Here is a 22,349-nt window from a genome sequence, read left to right on the forward strand (position 1 = left end):
TTTGTTCTGTGTTTCTTTCATCTCCATTTGTAATGCATTTAGCCCATTTTTGGCAGGAAGGCCTCTCTGGTGTGTGCTGGGGAGAACTGTCCAAGGAGCTGGAACTCTGCAAGTTTCAGTTCTACATAGAGAGGGTGAGGCACTTGGAACCAAAAGATATGGGGAAATTCAGCCCAATAATGGTTTTCATCCCTTGAAGATGACAATATGGTTTTGGTTTTTGTTTTTGTTTTTGTTTTGTTTTGTTTTGTTTGAGATGGAGTTTCGTTCTTGTTGCCCAGGCTGGAGTGCAATGGCGTGATCTCTGGCTCACCACAACCTCTGCCTCCCAGGTTCAAGTGATTCTCCTGCCTCACCCTCCCGAGTAGCTGGGATTACAGGCATGTGCTACCACACCTTGCTAATTTTGTATTTTTAGTAGAGACGGGTTTCTCCATGTTGGTCAGGGTGATCTCAAACTCCCACCCTCAGGTGAAATGTCCGCCTCGGCCTCCCAAAATGCTGGGATTACAGGCGTGAGCTACAGTGCCTGACCGACAATGATGTCTTTAGTTTATTAGAATACTTGCATCATTTCTTTATGAAACTTTCACAGTTGCACAAATAGCCATTCTTCTCGCTCTGCCATAGAATGAAGGTAATGTTCCATTGGAAATAAGACAAAACTCTTTCCCCTTCTTTTCTCTTCGAGCCTCAACGAGTAGCTTATATTAACCAATGCTTGCCTCTATGAAGTAGTGCAATCTTGCATAAGTCACAATGTCTCAGAGCAACTTTCTTCCTAATCAGCAAGATGAGTGGATTTGGTGAGCTTCTCCTATCATCTCTGTGATATTCTGAAGTTCTCATTCTTTGGTCCTTACCAGAATGCTTAGAAAAAAGAAGCTTTTATAATCTTGAACTCCTGAGCTCAAGTGATCCTTCCACCTCAACCTCCTGAGATACTGGGACTACAGGTGGGCCACCGTGCCTGGCTAATTTTTTAATTTCTTATAGACACAGGGTCCGCTGTGTTTTCCAGGCTGGTCTTGAACTCCTGGTCTCAAGTGATGCTCCTGCCTCAACCGCCCAAAGTGCTGGTATTACAGGCGTGAGCCATTGTACCCAGCAAATAATTTTTCTTATAATTATTTTTATTCAAAAATCTTCCTAACATGCATTATAATCCTTCTGATGAATTCAAATTCCAAATTATAACACTAGCAAATTAAATCTAACAGACTATTAAAAGAATCAGGCCAGGCATGGTGGCTCACACCTGTAATCCCAGCACTTTGGGAAACTGAGGTGGGAGGATCACTTTAGCCCAGGAGTTCAAGACCAACCTAGGCAACATAGTGAGACCTCATCTCTACAAAACTAAATAAAAAATAAAAAACGACTGAGCATGGTGGCAGGTTCCTATGGTCACAGCTACTTGGAAGGCTGAGGTGGAAGAATTGCTTGAGCCAGGGAGGTTGAGGTTGCAGTGAGCAATGATTGTGCCACTGCACTCCAGCCTAGGCAACAGAGCAAGACCTTATCTCAAAAAAAAAAAAAAAAAAAAAGGATCATATATCAAATCAAAGGAGAATTTATTCTGGAAATGCGAGGAAGGTTTAGTATTGGTAAGCGCATTAATATAATTTGGCATTGGCCAGGCGCAGTGGCTCACACCTATAATCCCAGCATTTTGGGAGGCCGAGGTGGGCAGATCACTTGAGTTCAGGAGTTTGAGACCAGCCTGGGCAACATGATGAAACCCCATCTCTACCAAAAATACAAAAAGTTAGCCCAGTGTGGTGGCGTGCACCTGTAGTCGCAGCTACTCAGGAGGTTGAGGTGGGAGAATCACTTGAGCCCAGGAGGCAGAGGTTGCAGTAGGCTGAGATCGTGCCACCACACTCCAGCCTGAGTGACAGACTGATATATATATATATATATGTATATGTAAAATTGGTATCAGTAAGACTAAAGAGAAAGAATCTATAATTATCTTAGTTTATGATAAAAAGACAATTGATGAAATTCACATATTTTTTCTTATTCCTAATTAGCACTATAAGGAATTTTTATTTATATGGTCTTAAAATTTGCCTTAAACCAATCGCCAACCTCATTTTTTTTTTTTTTTTTTTGAGACAGGATCTCACTCTGTAGTCCAGGCTGGAATGCAGTGCCGCAATCTCGGATCACTGCAGCCTCGACCTCCCAGGCCCCAGCAATCCTCTGGCCTTAGCTCCTCGTGTAGCTGGGACTACAGGCACGTGCCACTATGCCTGGCTAATTTTTGTATTTTTTTATAGAGATGAGGTCTTGCCATGTTGTCCAGGCTAGTCTCAAACTCCTGAGTTCATGTGATCTGCCCACTTTGGCCTCCCAAAGTGCTGGGATTACAGGCATGAGCCACTGCACCAGGCTGCCAACTTCATTCTTTAATAATGGAATTCACAAAAACTATTCATGTGTCTGTCCATGGTTCTTGAATCTCCGAAAACTATATACAACGCTTTGTATGTCTATCTTTCTAGAATTCGCATTAATCAAATACTTAAAGGGATAGGACATACCAAAAATTCTATAGAGGTGTTACCATTAGTACCAGGAAGAGGGAAGGATGCTTGCTATTCGCTATTACCACTATTATTTAATAATATTCTGGAATTCCTGGCTAATACAATAAGACAAGAAACAGAACCAAGAAGCACAACTATTAGACATTAAAAAGATTAAATTATCATTATTTGAGGATGATGTGATTATAGTAAGTTCTTTAGATTGCAAGGCATAGAAGCGTGCTTAAGTTATATTAGTTTTACTTATCAGTTTATTATGAAGATACGTGGGAAGTCAACAGGATAGGAATCAGCCCCATTGAGTGGTATGTTGCCTGGGACAAGGGAATATGTCTAATGATCTGATGGCAGATGTCCCTTGTTCTTCACTCCTGTGCTACACCACCAAGGTGATTGATCTCCTATTTCTGCTATAATTAACTAATTGGCAGAATCTATATGTCTCTCCTTTGTAAACAAACTTGCTTTTTCCTGCTTATATGGCCAAACCCAAGTCATCCTGACTCCAGGGCCAACCCTCCTATTAGTTTAAGGGAAATGAGAAGAAAAAATTCTCATTCTTGCTGTTGTTCAGGAATATGCACAACATTGTTCAGGACCACAGTGCTTCAACCAATTTCTGGAATGTGCTATAATACTGAACACAGCCATCGCTAAAGCTAATCCATGTGTATTTATTCTCTTCAATGCTTCATTGGGAAAATCCAACTATCCATTGGCTTTCGTCCGGGGAAGGATAGCAGTTTCATTTACGAAGTCAAACTTGGGATATGACAGCTTCTCGTGGTAATTTACTTGGCTTTTAGGCTCACGCAATCTGTTCCCATACATACTAAGTAATAATAATTATAATAATGATAATAATAGCTATTACTACTCTTTGAAATGGGGGCTGGGCGAGGTGACTCACCCTTGTAACCCCAGCACTTTTGGAGGCCAAGGTGGGAAGATCACTTGAGATCAGGAGTTTAAGACCAGCCTGGGTAACATAGTGACACCCTGTCTCTACAAAAAATAAAAAATTTAGCCGGGCATAGCGGTGCACACCTGTAGTCCCAGCTACGTGGGAGGCTGAGGTAGGAGGATCGCTTGAACCTGGGAGTTGGAGGCTGCAGTGAGCTAGGATGGCATCACTGCACTCTAGACTGAGCAACACAGTGAGACACTGCCTCAAAAAATAATAGTAGTAATTAAGAAATAAGAAATAGCCTAAAGTTTAAGAGTATGACCTCTGGAGCCAGAATGGATTCGAATCCCAACTCCATCACTTGCTAGCTGTGTAATATTGGACAAGATATGCAACTTCTCTGTGCCTCGGTTTCCTTGTTTATAAAAATGAGAATGATTGAGTTGTTTTGAGGATTAAATGAGTCATTGCCTATAAAGGACTTAGATTACCTAGTTAATACCATATAAATTGTTTGTTAAATAAATAGCTAACGCTTACGGAGCACTTACAATGTGCCTGACACTATGCTAAGTATTCTGCATGCATTTTTCACTTAAATCCCTTAATCACCCTATAATGATGACTCTCGCAATATAACAGGGTGTTTAAAAGGGACTCTTTCTGTCTGAGTTTCAGCTGAGAAGAAAATAATACTAGCTAGAATTTCCACATTCCAAAGTGAGATGCTAACTGACTTCTGCAAGACTTGCAAAGGAGGTGATTAAGAACCAGCTTTGAGCCTGAGGTTAAAATACCCAGGAAGGGGGGTATTTTGGGGAAAGGGCATAGTAAATGACAAGAGGAGAGTAGTTCCCTGACTACAAATCAGTGAGGGGGCATTAAGGAGAGACTTAGAAAGCTCACGCTGTGTCTCCCGGAGTTCGGGGACTCAAGGGTCTAGTATCTTCTGCCTGCCATTTGATTCTGCAAAATCTAAAGAACTAGGACTTCCAATCTGTGGCTAGAGCAAGGACAGCTGCTTTCATAGGAGCAAGTTGACCTGCCAGAGATGGCAGGGCAGAAGTATGTGATTTCCCTGGGCAGGATACTCACATGGGATAGGGCAGGCCTGGGAGTCATTTCACAAGGGACCTGACATCAGTGACATGGGACCTTAATCAGAAAATAGAGGGTGGGAGGTCACTGAAGCTTGTAAGTGACCAGCCCCAAGACAGCCATTCCTGTGTTGGGTGCTGCTAGTATGTTCCCAACTGGGGGGTCTCCAAAGAGCCAACGGAAACATCACATGAAAGAAAGCGTCAACTTGATCATCTGTCAGCCCCAGAGAACTCCAGCCACAGCGTCAGTCAAGAAAAATCACTGATGGAGCACAGTGGCTTGTGCCTGTAGTCCCACCTACTCTGGAGGCTAAGGGAAGAAGATCACTTGAGGCCAAGAGTTTGAGACCAGATTGGGCAACATAGCAAGACCTCATCTCTAAAAATAAATAAATAATAGCCGGGAGCAGTGTCACTTGCCTGTAATCCTAGCTACTCAGGAGGCTGAGGTGTGAGGATCGCTTCAGCCCAGGAGGTCAAGGCTGCAGTGAGCTATGATCATGATGCTGCTCTCCAGCCTGGGCAACAGAAAGAGACACAGTCTCTAAAAAAATGAAACAAAAATCCCAGAGGGGTCGGCTGCTCTGGTTAGGGGTTGGGGTGGGAGAATGGGGGTTTAGGATTAGGGAAAACATAGGTTTGAAAGAGAGGAAGACAACCAGAGCCCAGCCCTTTTCTCTTTGCAGATTTATATAATCAATCAGTGCTAATGTCAGGGAAAGAGAAAATGAAGCTCAAATTGAGATTTTTACATAGGACTAGGCATTTCAATTACTGAAATGGGACTGTTTTGCAGTTACATGTGATAGAGATAGTTACTCTACTCCAGTAGAGTAACTGGAGTAGTCCTAGGACTACCTTAGATTTCATCCCAGGGACAGAAAAAGACTAGCTCTACCAAGTAGGGGAAAGAAAGCTGTTTTTTACTTGTAACCCATGGAATCTGAGTCTTTAAACAAGATGGTGGCGGTAATAATGATAATAACAATCACAACTCCTAACATTTACAGAGCTTACTATGTGCCAGTTCAGGTTTAAAGCATATAACATGTCTTTGCTCATTTAATTTTCACAAGAACCCTAGGAGGTAAACCTATGGAGTTTTGTAAGACCCATTTACAAAAAAAACTGATGCTTAGAGGAATCAAGTACCTGCCCATGGTAATAACGCTCAGAAGTGGCAAATCTGGAATCCATTTGATGTTAGCACACTCAGATGTGACCCCTGGCAGATCACCTTCTACTCCAAGCAACTTGTGAGCACAATAACAAGTCAGAAGCTGTCTCTGTGGACATAGGAGTGATTGAAAAGGGGCATCGACTTGCTCCAAAACCCCCACGATTATCCTCGTATCCCATACTTCCTGTGGGCTCCACACAGCACCCTGATCTACAGGGACCTCCCTAACTCATGAGACCAATGGAAAGTGTTCCTGAGTAGGTCTTTTTTGGAAAGACTAAGGGAAGACTCATGACATACTGCTGTGGTTTTATAGCAGCCTTCCTGAAAGGTATCTAGTCTTTCCTTTCCTTGAGAGTGCCTCTGATTTTTTAATTAACTTAAGTCTGGGACTTGCCTGAGGGCCTGGTACTCCTTGCTCTGTTGAGTTTGAATTGGGTACAGAATCCTGTTTGTCAGGTCTGAGGTTTTTCTTCTGATACAATCAAACAATCCTTAGCCTTACCTGACAGTCTTGTTCCTGTGCTCCTCATAATTGATAAGCCAAACCGTGGGGTCCTGAGCCAATCCCATGACAACCTGGCTCCCAGCGCTTCACAGCTGCAGCCCCTATGGTGGCATATCCCATGTGGCTTCAGTCTTACAGTACCCACTACCTGGACCCTCCTGTCATAGCTCCCCTCATCCCCATTGTAGTCAGTAAACTGATTTTTGTTTCAAGTTCTTGAGGTAAGATATGAGATGATAAGTGAGGATAAACTGGGGGTTAAGAGTTAAGGTAAGGTCCAGCGTTTGACAGACAACAAAAATCAGCTGAGCATTTCAATGGCTTGAACTTGAGATTTCCAAAGGTAGTATGAATGTAAAGATTTTCTTACTATAAAAATGAATGGGCCGGGCGCGGTGGCTCACGCTTGTAATCCCAGCACTTTGGGAGGCCGAGGCGGGCGGATCACGAGGTCAGGAGATCGAGACCACGGTGAAACCCCGTCTCTACTAAAAATACAAAAAATTAGCCGGGCGTGGTGGCGGGCGCCTGTAGTCCCAGCTACTCGGAGAGGCTGAGGCAGGAGAATGGCGTGAACCCGGGAGGCGGAGCTTGCAGTGAGCCGAGATTGCGCCACTGCACTCCAGCCTGGGCGACAGAGCGAGACTCCATCTCAAAAGAAAAAAAAAAAAAAAAAGAATGTCTCCTAATGACTTATACCTTTATTATTATACCTGAAGGATTAGGAATAAAATCATATACAGTTAGGAAGACAGACATTGACAAATAGGTAAAGATAAAATACTAATAAACATAGCCAATTGAGCGTGGTGGTTCACACCTGTAATCTCAGCACTTTGGGAGGCCAAGGTGGGCAGATCACTTGAGGCTAAGAGTTTGACACAAGCCTGGCCAACATGGCGAAATCTCATCTCCACTAAAAATACAAAAATTAGTCCGATGTGGTGGTGCATGCCTGTAATCCCAGCTACTCAGGAGACTGAGGCATGAGAGTTGCTTGAACCCAGGAGGCAGAGGGGCAGTGAGCCGAGATCATGCCTGCATCCTAGCCTGGGAGACACAGCGAGACTGTCTCAAAAAAAAAAAAAAAGCCACATGGCATATATTAAGACATTATGAACAATTTGGTACTGGTGTATGAAGAGATAGAGATAAATAAAAAAGAACATAGAGACTTCAGAAATAGTCTTGAATATTAATACTTTGTCTGAGATAAAGGCTAGTTCCAATTCAGAAGGAAAATGAATGGTGTTGGGACACTTGGCCAGCCATATGGGAAAAAAAATCAAGTTTCAATTCCTACTGCACTCCTAATTAAACAATAAAATCCAGATAGCTCAAAGATTTAAAGATAAATGTAAAACCATAAAAGTACTAGAAGAAAACATGGAAGATTTTTTTTTCTTTATAGTCTCAAATTAAGAGAGGCCTTTCTTTTTTTTCTGTTTTCTTGAGACAGAGTCTTGCTCTGTCACCCAGACTGGTATGTGGTGGCACAATCACAGCACACTGCAGCCTCGACCTCCTAGGCTCAAGCAATCCTCCCAAAGTGCTAGGATTACAGGCATGAGCCACTGTGCCCGACCAAGGCCTTTCTAAGTATGGGACAAAAGACATAAGGAAAAAAATACATTTGGCTATGTAAATTAAACATTTCTACATGAAAAATTACCATAAACAAAGTTGAAAAGCAAAGACAAACTCAGAAAAAAATATTAGCAAGTATGATAGAAAAGGAGCTAATTTCCAAGAGTGCTTAGGAAGGAAAGACGAAAACAGAGACAGAAAGGCAACCAAAAAAGCAAGAAAGGAAGGAGAAGATCAGGAAGGGAGAAAGAAAGAAGAAAAGATTTGGCAAGACTTGAAACAATTGTTCACAGAGAAACACATATTTGTGTAAACACAACAATATACTCATCTTCAGTTGTAATCAAAGAAATGCAAAATTTTAAAACGATGAGTCATTTTTAACTCATCAGAAAACTTTGTAGTCCATAATATTAGCACAGATATGGGGAAACAATCACTTTTCTTACAGTGTGAGAAAATACATTAGCACAGTCTCTGTGAGGAACAATTTGTTAACATTCAAAAATTGTATACACTTAAGTTAAATACAAGCCAGCCACAGTGGTTCACACCTATAATCCCAGTACTTTGGGAGGCCAAGGTGGGCAGATCACTTGAGGTCAGGAGTTCGAGACCAGCCTGGCCAACATAGTGAAACCCTGTCTCTACTAAAAATACAAAAATTAGCCAGGCATAGTGGTACACCCCTGTAATCCCAGCTACTTGGGAGGCTGAGGTAGGAGAATCACTTGAACCTGGGAAGTGGAGATTGCAGTGAGCCAAGATCATTCCACTGCACTGCAGCCTGGGTGACAGAGTGAGACTCTGTCTCAAAAAAAAAAAAGTTAACTCCAAATGTCCTTTGACCTACAACTGTTTCCAGAAATTTGTGTTGATTTATAAAAACCAAATGAATAGTGATATTAATTACAGCGTTTTTAGTAACAAAATACTTGAAACACCTACATTTCTATCAGTAAGGACATAGTTTAATAAATCATGGTACAGGCCAGGCACGGTGGCTCACGCCTATAATCCTAACACTTTGGGAGGCCAAGGCGGGTGGATCACATGAGGTCAGAAGTTCAAGACCAGCCTGGCCAATATGGTGAAACCCCGTCTCTACTATAAAAAATTAGCTGAGCATGGTGGTGCACGCCTGTAATCCCAGCTACTCGGGAGGCGGAGGCAGGAGAATTGCTTGAACCCAGGAGGTGGAGGCTGTAATGAGCTGAGATCACACCATTGCACTCTAGTCTGGGCAATAAGAGCAAAACGCCATCACACACACACAAAACTAAATAAATAAATAAATAAAGGCCGGGTGTGGTGGCTCACGCCTGTAATCCCAGTGCTTTGGGGAGGCCAAGGCGGGCGGATCATGAGGTCAGGAGATCGAGACCATGCTGGCTAACACAGTGAAACCCCGTCTCTACTAAAAATACAAGAAAAATTAGCCGGGCGTTGTGGTGGGCGCCTGTAGTCCCAGCTACTCCAGAGGCTGAAGCAGGAGAATGGCATGAACCCAGGAGGAGGAGCTTGCAGTGAGCCGAGATCGCTCCACTGCATTCCAGGCCTGGGCAACAGAGTGAGACTCCATCTCAAAAAAAAAAAAAAAAAAAAAAAATCATGGTACATTTATCCAAATGGAATACTATACAACTGTTTAGAAGACTGAATTCCAGCATTATAAATTGATATAGCATTGCCTCCACAATATATTGTTAAGTAAAAAAGTATAATCTGTTGAACAATGTGAAGAGTATGCTCTAATTTGAGCTTATAGAAAAGGAAGCAGGCCATTTCTACATAAACATCTTTCCATATGCATATACGGTTTTTTAAAAAAAAATCTCAAGGTCGTTTTGGGAGTAGAAATAGTATAAACAATCTCAAGAGAAAAACACTTTAATCCTTTATGTAATGGCAACAACATCAACTGTATCATCAACAAATTGTGATTAAGGATGTCCTTGATTGATTATTTTTTATCTAGCCCTTATATTGAAAGTTTTATTTTTAAAAAATATTATTTTTTTCCCCAAGATGAGGTCTCACTCTGTTGCCCAGGCTCTAGTGCAGTGGTGCCATCAAAGCTCACTGCAGCCTTGAACTCCAAGACTCAGATGATCCTCCTGCCTCAGCCTCCCAAGTAGCTGGGACTACAGGCGTGCACCACCAGCCTGGCTAATTATATTCTATTTTATTTTTTGGAGAGACAGGGTCTCACTTCATTGCCCAGTCTGGTCTTAAACTCCTGGCTTCAAGCAATCTTCCTGCCTTGGCCTCCCAAAGTGCTGGGATTATAGGTGTGAACCACTGCACCTGGCCAAAAATATAAATTTTAAATATAAACATGCTTTCTCTGATTTCCTTTTTTCTTTTAAAAACAAAATAATTTTTTTAAATTTCTTTCATTACATAGTAAGTTCCAGTTAATCGTGGTTTACTACATATGTTTGCTTAAGCAGTTAGAAGGACCATAAAAGGCAGGATGGAATTACCTCTGTAGATAAACAGAAAATCTCCCAGAAGCCTCTAGGGCACCCTTGCTTTTTGCAATTTTTCTTTCTTTTTTTTTTTGAGATGGAGTTTCACTCTTGTTACCCAGGCTGGAGTTCAATGGGGCGATCTTGGCTCACTGCAACCTCCCCCCTGGCCAGGTGCAAGTGATTCTCCTGCCTCAGCCTCCTGAGCAGCCTGGGATTACAGGCATGTGCCACCACGCCCTGCTAATTCTGTATTTTAGTAGATGGGGTTTCTCCATGTTGGTCAGGCTGATCTTGAACTCCCAACCTCAGGTGATCAGCCCACTTCGGCCTCCCAAAGTGCTAGGATTACAGGCGTGAGACACTGTGCCCAGCCTTGCAGTTTTTCATCAAGGGCAGAGGACAGTGATGAAAGGCAGGGGTCTCTACACCAGGACCTTCTGCCAACAGGCCAGGGAGAGTTCTCAGGGAACTAGAGTTGGCAACATTGAATATGGAAGTCATGGTGGCCTTGATGGTCTAAAATACTATAATCTAGTTTCTGCAAAAAAGGCTTAACTTAATAAAATAATAATATTTAAGTATTATTATTTTATTAATGCTTTAATAAAAGTATATAGAAACTAGGATAAGTTCTTACTTCCATAAATAAGTGTTGCCCACATCAAATTTGAGCCATTTTCCTGGAGCATGTCTCAGACCCTATTATGAGTGGCAAGTAGAAAATGAGAATATGCTAGTCTTCAGACATGTTCGTTTGATAGTTTCCATCACGATACATTTAGCAGCCATAGAAATAAGAGGAAAATATTTAAGTTGGTTCTCTATGAACCTTAATTTTCCATCTGCAGCTTAATTGCTAACTAAATATTATAAATACTTAACGAAATGGTCTTGGTCTTAGGCAGTGATTCTTCACTGGGGGAGATTTTTACCCCCAGGGGACATTTGGCAATATCTAGAGATATTTTTGGTTGTCACAACCAGGGAACTGTTTCTGGCATCTAGTGGGTAGAGACCAGGAAGGCTGCCAAACATCCTACAATGCACAGCACAACCCTCCACAACAAAGAATTACCCAGTCTAAAATGCTACAGGCCAAGGATGGGACACCATGGCCTTTTTTGTTCCTGGTGTAATAGGTGAAGTGTCCCTGCTTGAACTCAAGCTCAGGAGAAAATCCAGCCTTCCTTTGAGTTAAAGTCATCAATTCATTGTTTATGAACTTAATACAGTTCTAAGAACGATCAACTAGCTCCTGAAGAACATCTTATTAGGATTTACTGCCTTTCTCTTTTTCTCTCTCCCACTTTCAGACTGAATTACATATTCTTCCAAGAGGGTCCCAAAATACCGCAGGCATTCTTCTACTACATTCTATATGACAGCTAAGACTTGTCGGTCCTTTACTCTGTGCCAGGCAGTGTAGTAGGTGCTTTATATGCATTGCTCTTTTTTTAATTTTTAATTTTTGCGGGTACATAGTAGGTGTAGCACTGGTCTTTGTAAGCTCCATGGCCACCTTCCTCAAGAGGTGTTGCTTTCCTCCCTGACTGAAGAGTACACTTGTGCTTTACAGTGCCATGCCTTCCTTATCACACCACACTTGCTCTCTGATGCTCACATCAGACTCCCCTCCTACAATGGGGTCTTATTCATTTCTCTATCTTCAGAGCAACTCAGAGCCTCGTGCATGGTAAGATAAGTGATGAATGAACAAATGGATAATTGGCTATATAGATATATGCTGTCAAATTTGGAAACTTGTTGCATTTGTAATACCCCCATATAGATTCTCTGCCATATAAAGGAGACAATCTATTTCAGCTTTTTCTCTATGCAAAAGAAAAAAAGGGTTGAGAAGTAGTATAGTATCTGGAGGCTTCTATAAAAGTGTTCGGCTAAAAATACTGGTTCTTATCTTGACTCTGTGTTTCAGTGTCTTAATTCAATTCCCACTGACCTAAGAAAAGCAACATTATTCAAGAAGCATTCTATTGGAAATGTTTCCTAGGAACAGTTTATTTGGTTGATCTTTCAAATACTTTGTCACATGTAATAATATCTGAAGTAAGTGTTAAAATGGTTTTACAGTTTCTGTGTAGGGTGTTCTGTTGACTGGTGTCATCCGTCTGCAGCTTTTTCACAGTGAATGTGTAACACTATTATGTCTGTTCAGAGAAAGCTACATAATCACCACTTGCCTTGACCATGGGGTAGCTCTTTGGCACATGGAAAAGATGTACAAGTGTAAGGCCACACTACAAGTCTTATCTTTTCTTATTTAGAGAGCAGTGAACACAGAGCTTTTTTTGTTTTTTTTTTCCAGGTTGTTTATTCTTTTTAATTATGAATGCACATTTATTTATTCATGAACATTAGGAAAAATGCAAATACATCAGAACGGTTCCATAATTTTAAAAATCTACAGCTCCTCATTCTTCACTACTAGTTTCTCTTCTCAGAGGTAAACACTTTTTAAAAAATTTGTATTTTAAATTTGGAGGTGGGTAATTCATATGGTGCAAACATCAAAAGCTATGAAAAGGTGAAGTTTCCCTCCCATTTCTCATTGCTCCAAAGCAGGAAATCATTGTGATCAGTTTTGTTTGTTTTTCCAGAATGAACACAAAATTTTATAATAGTTGGAAAGGCCACTGTTCCTCAGAGTCCACCCTCTAAGCTAAACATTTGTGACATAAAGTCAGTACAAAATATATTAACATTTTCCCCCTTTCTAGATGTATTTCTAGAACCAGAGAAAGGAAAGGCACACAGGGGAGTAACAGTCTCATTAAAAGTTTGAATCAACCAAATAAATTTGTTTTCTTCAGAGAATAGTTTATTGTTTCGATTTGTTGACTTGTAAGAGAGATGGAAGAGGAATTGTCCAAAACTTGGGCAACTTTTTTTCTAACATACATATAGGAACCTGCCTACCACTTTAGATCTGGCACCTGGTTATACTGAGCAAAAGTAGTGCTTTGGCTTCAGTTCCCATGTTTCTTATAAATCTGAACCACAAACATCTCTGTGTGATGCAACTGTCCTAAGCAAAGGCCAATGGTTTTCCGGGAAATGTCTTCAGCGTTGTATGTGTTCAAGAAGCGTGTTCTCATCTCTTTCCTGACATAAAATCGTGCTACTTCTCCATGTGAGAAACATACTTGCTAGTGTGGACATTTAAGTCACCCTATTAAATGCACTCTCCCAAATCTATCAGAAGGGACTTTAAACTTTAGCTTCATTCAGAATGCGTGTCTGAGGCTTAGCGTGACTGGCAACACTTTTGTTTTCAGACTTGCCTGTTGTTATTTTGCTTTGCCTTCATTTTTCCTCCACATTTGTGCTGAAAAGAAAAAGAAATTGCCCAATAAATACAGCACTCGAGGAAACAATATGTACATGATATGAACTGTCCAGATTTTTCTCCTAACAATACCTTCTGTTTAATCAGAATCTGAAAATCTCCAAGTACTTTGAAGGCTTCCAAAACATTTTCTTCCTATTTTAAATCTCATTAACTAGCTATTTTATCCTCACAGTGCCCATATAATGAAAGTAGAGAGAACAGGGTATTACTACCTGTCTATGCATGAGGCCACAGAAATAGCTTAAGTGCTCAGGGACACACAACAAGCCAGAGATAAAATCTAGGCAAGAATTCTTGGGCCCCCGCATCATTATTAGCTCTGCTGAGCCTACTGTGTTTATGGCATTCTTTCCTTTGCCTTTAACTAAGAAGTTCTCCTGCCTACGACAGCACATTGTCCATTTTGTCAATTGAAAAACCAATGTGCAGAGAGGACATGTGGTCCCCCAGGTCACCTGGACCAAATACAGGAGCTAAAAATAGCACGTGCAATTGGCAGGCCCTGATCCTTCACTCAGCTCCTTTAACCTCACGTTTGGGGTTGCAATATTAGAAGATATTAGAAGTCCATGTGTCTCCTGAGTGAAGGCTTTCCTCCAGCTGTGGCCAACCATGAGCCTATTGCTAGCACTATCCAAACCAGGTCTCTAGTTTGGCCATCGACAAAGGGTAGGAGGTGGAATCCAGGGCTACCTGGGAATAATGAGGATAATTCAGAGTCAGGTGTTGTGTGTCTGGAAAATACAAATAGGTCAGGGGAGGCCTGGAAAGTTGTGAGGCCTTGGAAAGTTTTCTCAATTTCACATTTCCTTTGTTTATGGGCATACGGCCTTAACAAGGTCCACACTCGCAGTCACTCATGTCCCTGCATGTCCAGATAAGGAGAGCACATTGAATGAACCAAAACCCTTAGACATCTACTCCTCAGACATTTCGAAGTTAAAAGCCATTAAAATCAAATAGATGGAAAGAAAATCCTCATAGTATAAGGAGCATTTCCACTACAGAACAGATCCCTGGAGTAGTGAATTTTTCATTTTATCTCCTTTTTATTTTAAGGCATGTTTGAGCTCCAGAGACCTTGACAAGTTTCTCACCAATGCTTTCTTCAGTACATGAGAATTTCTTTAATTGAGGAGGAGCAAAAAAGTTGAAAAGAAAGTGAAAGAACAGGATTACAACATTAATTAGAACACAAATGGATGCCATTTTCTATTCAAATTCATGGACTGTCACATAAAATAAACACCAAGTTTTGTTGGTTATGGTAAACTATTTTTATTATAGAAGTAACAGTTTTTCTAATTATAGAAAAATTAGACATTTCATGTGAACGAAAAAGAAAATTCACTCATAATCACATCACCAGAAGTAATCACTATGTAATTTATGTATGTGTATACATACATTCGTTTAAAATAGAGATCATATGACGCATACCATTTAGCAAACTACTTTTATTATTGTATTATATGGCATAAATATCTTTTATGGGAATAAATATCTACATCATTTATTTTATTTTTTGAGACAGAGTCTGTCTCCGTCGCCCGGGCTGGAGTGCAGTGGTGTGATCTTGGCTCATTGCAACCTCTGCCCCCCGGGTTCAAGCAATTCTCTTGCCTCAGCCTCCTGAGTAGCTGGGATTACGAGCATGTGCTATCATGCCTGGCTAATTTTTGTGTTTTTAGTAGAGACGGGGTTTCACCATGTTGGCCAGGCTGGTCTCAAAACTCCTGACCTCAAGTGATCTGCCCGCCTCGGCAGTGCTGGGATTACAGGCGTGAGCCACTGTGCCCAGCCAACATCATTAATTTTAATAGCTGTATAACATTTAATTGTATGGATATACCTACATTTATTTAATCAACATTATTGTTGGACATTTAGGTTGTGTATGAATTTTTCAATAAGATGGAACAGGTCTAGAATAAACAGGCTTATACAAGTTCTTTACCTACTGGTTGAATTATTTCCTTAATACAAATTCCTAGAAGCAAAGTTTCTGGGTCAAAGAAATGCACATATTTGCAGGCTATTGACTCTTTCAATAACCATTTAAAAACAGTAAGCAAAGGAGGTAGTTTTTTGTCTAAAATAAACCTGAGTAATAGAATATTATATTAGAGGAATAAATTAAAAATCATATCAGAAAATAGTGGGTTTTTTTTTTTTTTTTTTCATAATTATAGGCCAGGTGTGGTGGTTCACACCTGTAATCTTAGCACTTTGGGAGGTTGAGGCATGAGAATTGCTTGAGCCCAGGAGTCCAAGACCGGCCTAGGCAATATAGTGAGACCCTATTTCTACAAAAAGTAAAAAGATTAGCTGGGCATGGTGGCATGTGCCTGTGGTCCCAGCTACTCAGGAGGCACAGGTGGCAAAATTGCATGAGCCTGGGAGCTCAAGGTTGCAGTGAGCCATGATTACACCACTGTACTCCAGCCTGGGCAACAGAGAGAAATCATGTCTCAAAAAAATTAATAAATAGTGAATAAAATAATTATAGCCAGTACCTTTGTAAACTCTCATTTTAGTTCTAAATCTCAGTTTAAGGGTGAAAGAGAGAAAGGTAATGTGGAAGGGATTGAAGGATACACAACAAAAATCTATGCATAAACCAAACAAGGGACAGAGAAAGGGGGACACACAGGGAGAAAACCCTACTGCCTATTTCAGTCCGTAACTCCCTCCCCAGATTCCCTTTTGGCTTTTAACCAAAAGTCTGGGTTCCCTGACATCTCTAAGTGGTCTTAATTCTCAGTGTCCAGGCCCCAAACTAACCAACAAACACAGATCCACCAATCAACATTTCCAGCCATCTCATAGTGAAACTCACCAGGAGAGGGGCCTTTCTTTTTCTTAGTGTCAAACTTTTTAGCACAGTTTTATTGGCTGAATTTTCAACTTCACCTTCAAACATGTAGGAGACAGGGAAAGAAAACATTTTCTACAGTTTCTTAGAGTTATAAAGAATACAGTTGCAAAAGCATGTGACAAATTATGCCTACTTTAAAAATATATTGATTAAAATTCTAAGAAACTGAGGTCTGCAGAAAACCCCTGGTAAATGAGACCCAAATGCCTTTTGAATGCTCCAGGATAATCACTACCTTGCATGCTAGACTTTCTTAAATGTGGTTAACTTTTAAGTAGCCAATTTTCTACCATTTTTCCCATAATGGTTTTTGCCTTGGATAGGAAAATTGAATATAAGGTCAGAGCACTTCGACATTCATTGAACAAATATGTATTTAGGACTTTTAACTTACATTTGTAACAAATGCCGTGAAGAAAAAATAAACTGGCTCATGGAAGAGAAAGTGGCTTTTTTTTTTCTTTTCTTTTTTTTTTTTTTTTTTTTTTTGGTAGAGACAGGGTCTTGCTCTGTTGCCCAGGCTTGTCTTGAACTCCTGGGCTCAAACGATACTCCCACCTTGGCCTCTCAAAGTGCTGGGATTACAGGTGTGAGGAATCACACCCGGCAGAGGGTGAGTTTTGATGAAGGAATAAGGAGCAGCCGTGGCCACAGCTGGTGGGAAGAAGCCTGCCAGCAAGAGAGAGCATTCCAGGCAAACGACACAGCCTAGGAAACTCCAGACAATATGTCGAGGTAAGTGTGATACGTTGTGAATACAGGCTCTGTCGATATAAGAAGAGACAGTCCCCTCTGCAACACAGAGCCATATCTGGGGCCTTTATAACTTTAGATAAGCAGGCACAAACAAGCCTCTGACCAAATAAAAACTAACTTGATTCATTTCTCTTCGTCTTTAAAATATGGCACACTCAAAGTAGTAATCAATTCATTAACAAATTTTTTTTTCATGATGGGGTGAGCACATTGATTCTGCGATGACCATGCAGAATGGTCAAAGGGCCAGGGTTTGTTGATCCCTGGATTAGAAAATGATGAGGTTACTGGTGAAGAGGTGAAGAGGTAAGCGAGATAAGTCTGGGCCAGTGGTTTCAAAGTGTAGTCCCTGGATCAGCAGCATTACCATCACCTGGGAATTCCAGAGGATGGGAGAGGCAGGAATCTGAGCTTCAACACACTCTCCAGATGACGATATTTTTGGTTTTGTTTGTGAGACGGGGTCTCACCCTGTTACTCAGGCTATGGTGCCGTGGCATGATCATAGGCTCAAATCCCTGGGCTCGAGTGATCCTCCTGCCCCAGGCTCCCAAGTAGCTGGGACTGCAGGCGGACCACCATACCTGGCTAATCTTTTATTTTTCGTAGAAACAAGGTTTCACTATGTTGCCCAGGCTGGCCTTGAGCGATCCAACCCCCTCAGCCTCCCAAAGTGCTGGGACTAAGCTGTGAGCCCCTACACCCAGATGATGATTCTTCTACCTGCTCAGGTTTGAGGACCACTGGTCTAGGAAAGAAGAAAGACAATGCATTTCCACATTTGGGAGGTGGCACTAGGAAAGAACAGAATAGGGCAAATTTCAGGCAAGATGGTAATCTCACTTTCTAACACATGTACAATGAACAGGACTTTGATGATTATCTGGGTGGGAGGCTGGGGAGATGAAAAAATATTTAAATTCGATTCAGATATTTTCTACACACCTAGATCCCCCATGCCTAAAATACTGCTAGGTATAAGGTAAGTGCTCAAAACACGTTTTTTTGAATGCATCAAGGATGATTCAAAGTTCAGCTTAGGTGACTGAAGAGGATGAGACATGGTATTAGCCAAGCCAGAGGACACACTTTGTTGTTTTTGACAGTTGTGAGGGAAAGAGATAAAGGAACATTTATTGATCAAGTATACCTGCTTTGCCTATGATGTGCCAGGTAGTATTTTACATCCATTATCTATTTGTCCGTCAAACTAACTTTTTAAGTAGTTATTATCATAATTTTACAAATGAAGATAGTCACAGTTCCCACAGGGATCAACGGCAAAGAATGAGCCTATCCCTGGCAGTGAGTGACAACTAAACCCAGGCTCGTTGCACTTTGAAGAACGGAGTCCTGTTTTGCGTTTTGGCCAAACTTTGCAGAGTATGTTTAAGCTGTCACTACAAAATATTCTTGAACTTTACTGTTTACAAAGCAGCTTTGTAGATTATTTCTTTTGAGGGACTTCATTTGGTATAGCAGCAAAAGCATAAAGTCCTAGGTTCAAATCCCAGCTTGGTCACCGATGCCATGCCTGGATGAGACCACAGGCCCATGTGTAAAATGGGGGTAATGATAATAACTATGCAAGTGAGATGAGATATGGAAAGCACCTGGTGCAAAATGAGAGCTCAGTAAATGGTAGATATCATTATTTCATGATCCTTAATACAGCTTATTATGTACATTTGAGAGATGTCTTAAAAGTACCTCTTAATGAGTTCCATTGCTTTGCTTAAAGGACTTATCTTCTTGTTTAAGACGAGTTGATGGTTAAAACAGATTTTGAATTTGGGTGAGGCGGCTCCATGTAAAGGCTGGCTTTAGTGCACCTCTTTGCTCCTAGTCCTGTCCACAGTGGGCACCCACTCCACTGGTTTCAAGATCCATTCATACAGGTTTTCCTTCTTTAGATGAGTTAAAAAAAGAAAATCTTTCTTTCCCTTACTTGTCAAGTGAAACAATGGGTGGGGTTGACTATCAGAAAACAAAAGCTAAAGCAGGTAAAGATGTTCTTGAAAGAAATGCTTCCTTGTTTCAAAGGAATTTTACTCTCTAGGGATGAAGGCAAAAAAGAAATAATCTGAAAAAGAGCTGGATTTTCTAAAGAAGCAAAACTAATCGCTGGTTCACTTCCTCTCTTCCATACTTAGAAGGGCCTAAAGGGGTGGTGGCTCTCCACTTCCAGAATCTGAGAGTGTCACTTGTTTGACCTCCTGAAGGACATGTTGTGGACATCACCAGTGCCTTTATGGCAGACAGGTTGGTTTGTGACATTGTGTTTACCGGCTTTTAGGAGAGAAACTTCTTGCTTTCAGGTATGTTTTAGGTGATTAGAGAGCAAGACTACCACTTTTGCAACATACTAGACAAACAGCAGTTTCCATATTAAGGGGAAATCATATCATACCTGACCATCTTGCCTCCTTGGTTCCACTGGATTAGAAAACAAGCAGAGATAAACACAACTTTGGTGGAGTTGGTTGCACAGCAAGGAAAGGAATAACTAAGCCTTTTAAGATCAATGTAACTGACAGAGTGCATTCTGCAAAAAATAAACACAGCTCTAGGAGGGTTATTGTGAACAATGGTATCTGAAAATAATAGTTGAATAATTTTGATGCACAGGTCTTTTTCCCAAGATTGGAAACAAAATCTTCTCCCCTTCTCTCCCATCATTTAACCAAGCTTTTGGTCCTCTGATAAAAATCATGCTGTCAAAAATGACTAAACTAATTTGTGACTTTTGACCAAATCAATTTTGATGTAATACAAGATTAAATGAGTGGTTTCTTTTATCCCTCAACCTGAGTTAGAACAAATTGTACTGCTCATGGTGTCCTGCCACACAGGACTGACTTGACATAAAGCTCAGTATTTTATCACAAGATTTGGAGAATAATTATTAGAGATTCACTTTGCATGACGTTTATTGGGTTCTTAAAAGATAACTGACCATTTCTTATCACAGAACAGTAGTCTGACATGACATTTGGGATGATTTGAAGGTCTAGTTCAGGACTCTCAGGCCTTCTGTGAGTCTGCCCATTTTTGCTTTGAATTTATTAACTGGGATGACAAGAACCAAGATCTCCCCGCTCATGTTTCTTCCACTCGGTGATAAATTGGAGGGGGAAATCATGCAAGCAATCCTTACAGTGATTTGTACTCATAGCCATTCACACTTACAGCCCTCTGCCAATTACACCCATGTTGTAACTTCTGACACTTAAACAAGCAGTTTCTCACATGAACATATGTTATTCTCCCCTTTTGAGAAAATGAATCCCAACCTTAACCACACTAGTGGGCTGCGATTAGTTCTAATCCCTAGGTTTTATGACAGGAAAATTGACTATCAGAGAACGAGGGAATGGCAAGTAATCACTCCTGAGTTCACTTTTTTCTTTTCCAGAACAGCATCACATAACTGCCCCAAACTTTCCTTCAATATATTTGTCAAAATGTCCTCAAGGAAATCATCCTGAAATCCATAAAACGAATAAGCCTGCCCATTGGAGTTGTTTTGCTTCAGTGTAATAGTTGGCAGGAAGATGTGGTCAAACAGACTGCACCATATTAAGTGGATTTTATGTTTATTGACTACTTGTAGCACTACTTAATTGATTTATGTGTGTGTGTGTTAGAAAGCTTTATGCTATGAAACTAAACTATATCATTTATAGCTTATTAAGTCCTGCATTTAGTAAAAGTTGGCATAAGGCCTTAGGTCAGGAACTTTACCCTTCTGTTACAGCAGTGTTTCTGGGAGAAAATAATAGTTGATACACTTTATTTCCACGTATAGTAAATTACCTAGGAATATAATCCACATGGAAAGGTGGCTTGTTTTTGTTTTTCTTAGGGTCTTGCCCTGTTGTCCAAGCTGGAGTATAGTGGCGTGATCTTGGCTCACTGCAACCTTCGCCTCCTGGGTTCAAGCCATCCTCTTGCCTGAGCCTCTAGAATAGCTGGGAATACAGGCACTCATCACCATGCCCAGCTAAATAATGTTTTTGTATTTTTTGTTGGTACTGGGTTTTGCTATATTGCTCAGGTTAGTCTTAAACTCCTGAGCTCAAGCAATCCTCCCACGTCAGCCTCCCAAAGTGCTAGAATTACAGGCGTGAGCCACCATGTCTGGCTTCAGTGGCTTGTGTTTCTCAAGTGCTACTCACTGTCATATTATCACTGTGTTTGAATGAGCTTTTTCTGTGTTCCTTTGTGACTCTGAGTTGAAATAATAAATTAGAGAAAATGGTAAACAATAAAGTATAACTTAGTACCTAAGGTTTTTATTCTACTAGTTTTTAGAACTGGCAGAAGAGGCCTAAGACAAAATAAAAAGGATATTATGATAATGCTAAGATCTTGAAAACTGTAATATAATAATGCTCAGATTTTGAAAATTATATGAAATATATATGTATATACATACGTAATATGTATGAAAATCAGGCCAGGCGCAGTGGCTTATGCCTGTAATCCCAGCACTTTGGGAAGCCGAGGCAGGCAGATCACTTGAGGTCTGGAGTTCGAGACCAGCCTGGCCAACATGGTGAAAACCTGTTTCTACTAAAAATACAAAAAAAAAAAAAAATTAGCTGGGTGTGGTGGCACATGCCTGTACTCCCAGCTACAGGAGGCTGAGGCAGGAAAATGGTTCGAACCCAGGAGACAGAGATCGTGCCACTCTGCACTGCAGTCTAGGCAACAGAGTGAGACTCTGTCTAAAAAAAAAAAAAAAAAAGATTAATTAAAATTACAGTAAGTTTTAATATAATTAATATAATTACCACTGCTGCATGTTGGTACTCATAGATGGATAACCAACATTAGGAACCTGAACCTGACTGGGTGTTGTGGCTCATACCTGTAATCTCAACACTTTGAGAGGCTGAGGTGAGAGGATTGCTTGTGGCCAGGAGTCTGAGATCAGCCTGGGCCACACAGTGAGACACCACACCTCCACAAAAAAATTTAAAAATTAGTTGGGCATGGTGGCACATGCACACAGTCCCAGCTACTCAGGAG

This window comes from Nomascus leucogenys, chromosome 16 (genome assembly GCF_006542625.1).
Source record: "Nomascus leucogenys isolate Asia chromosome 16, Asia_NLE_v1, whole genome shotgun sequence".
NCBI lineage: Eukaryota > Metazoa > Chordata > Mammalia > Primates > Hylobatidae > Nomascus > Nomascus leucogenys.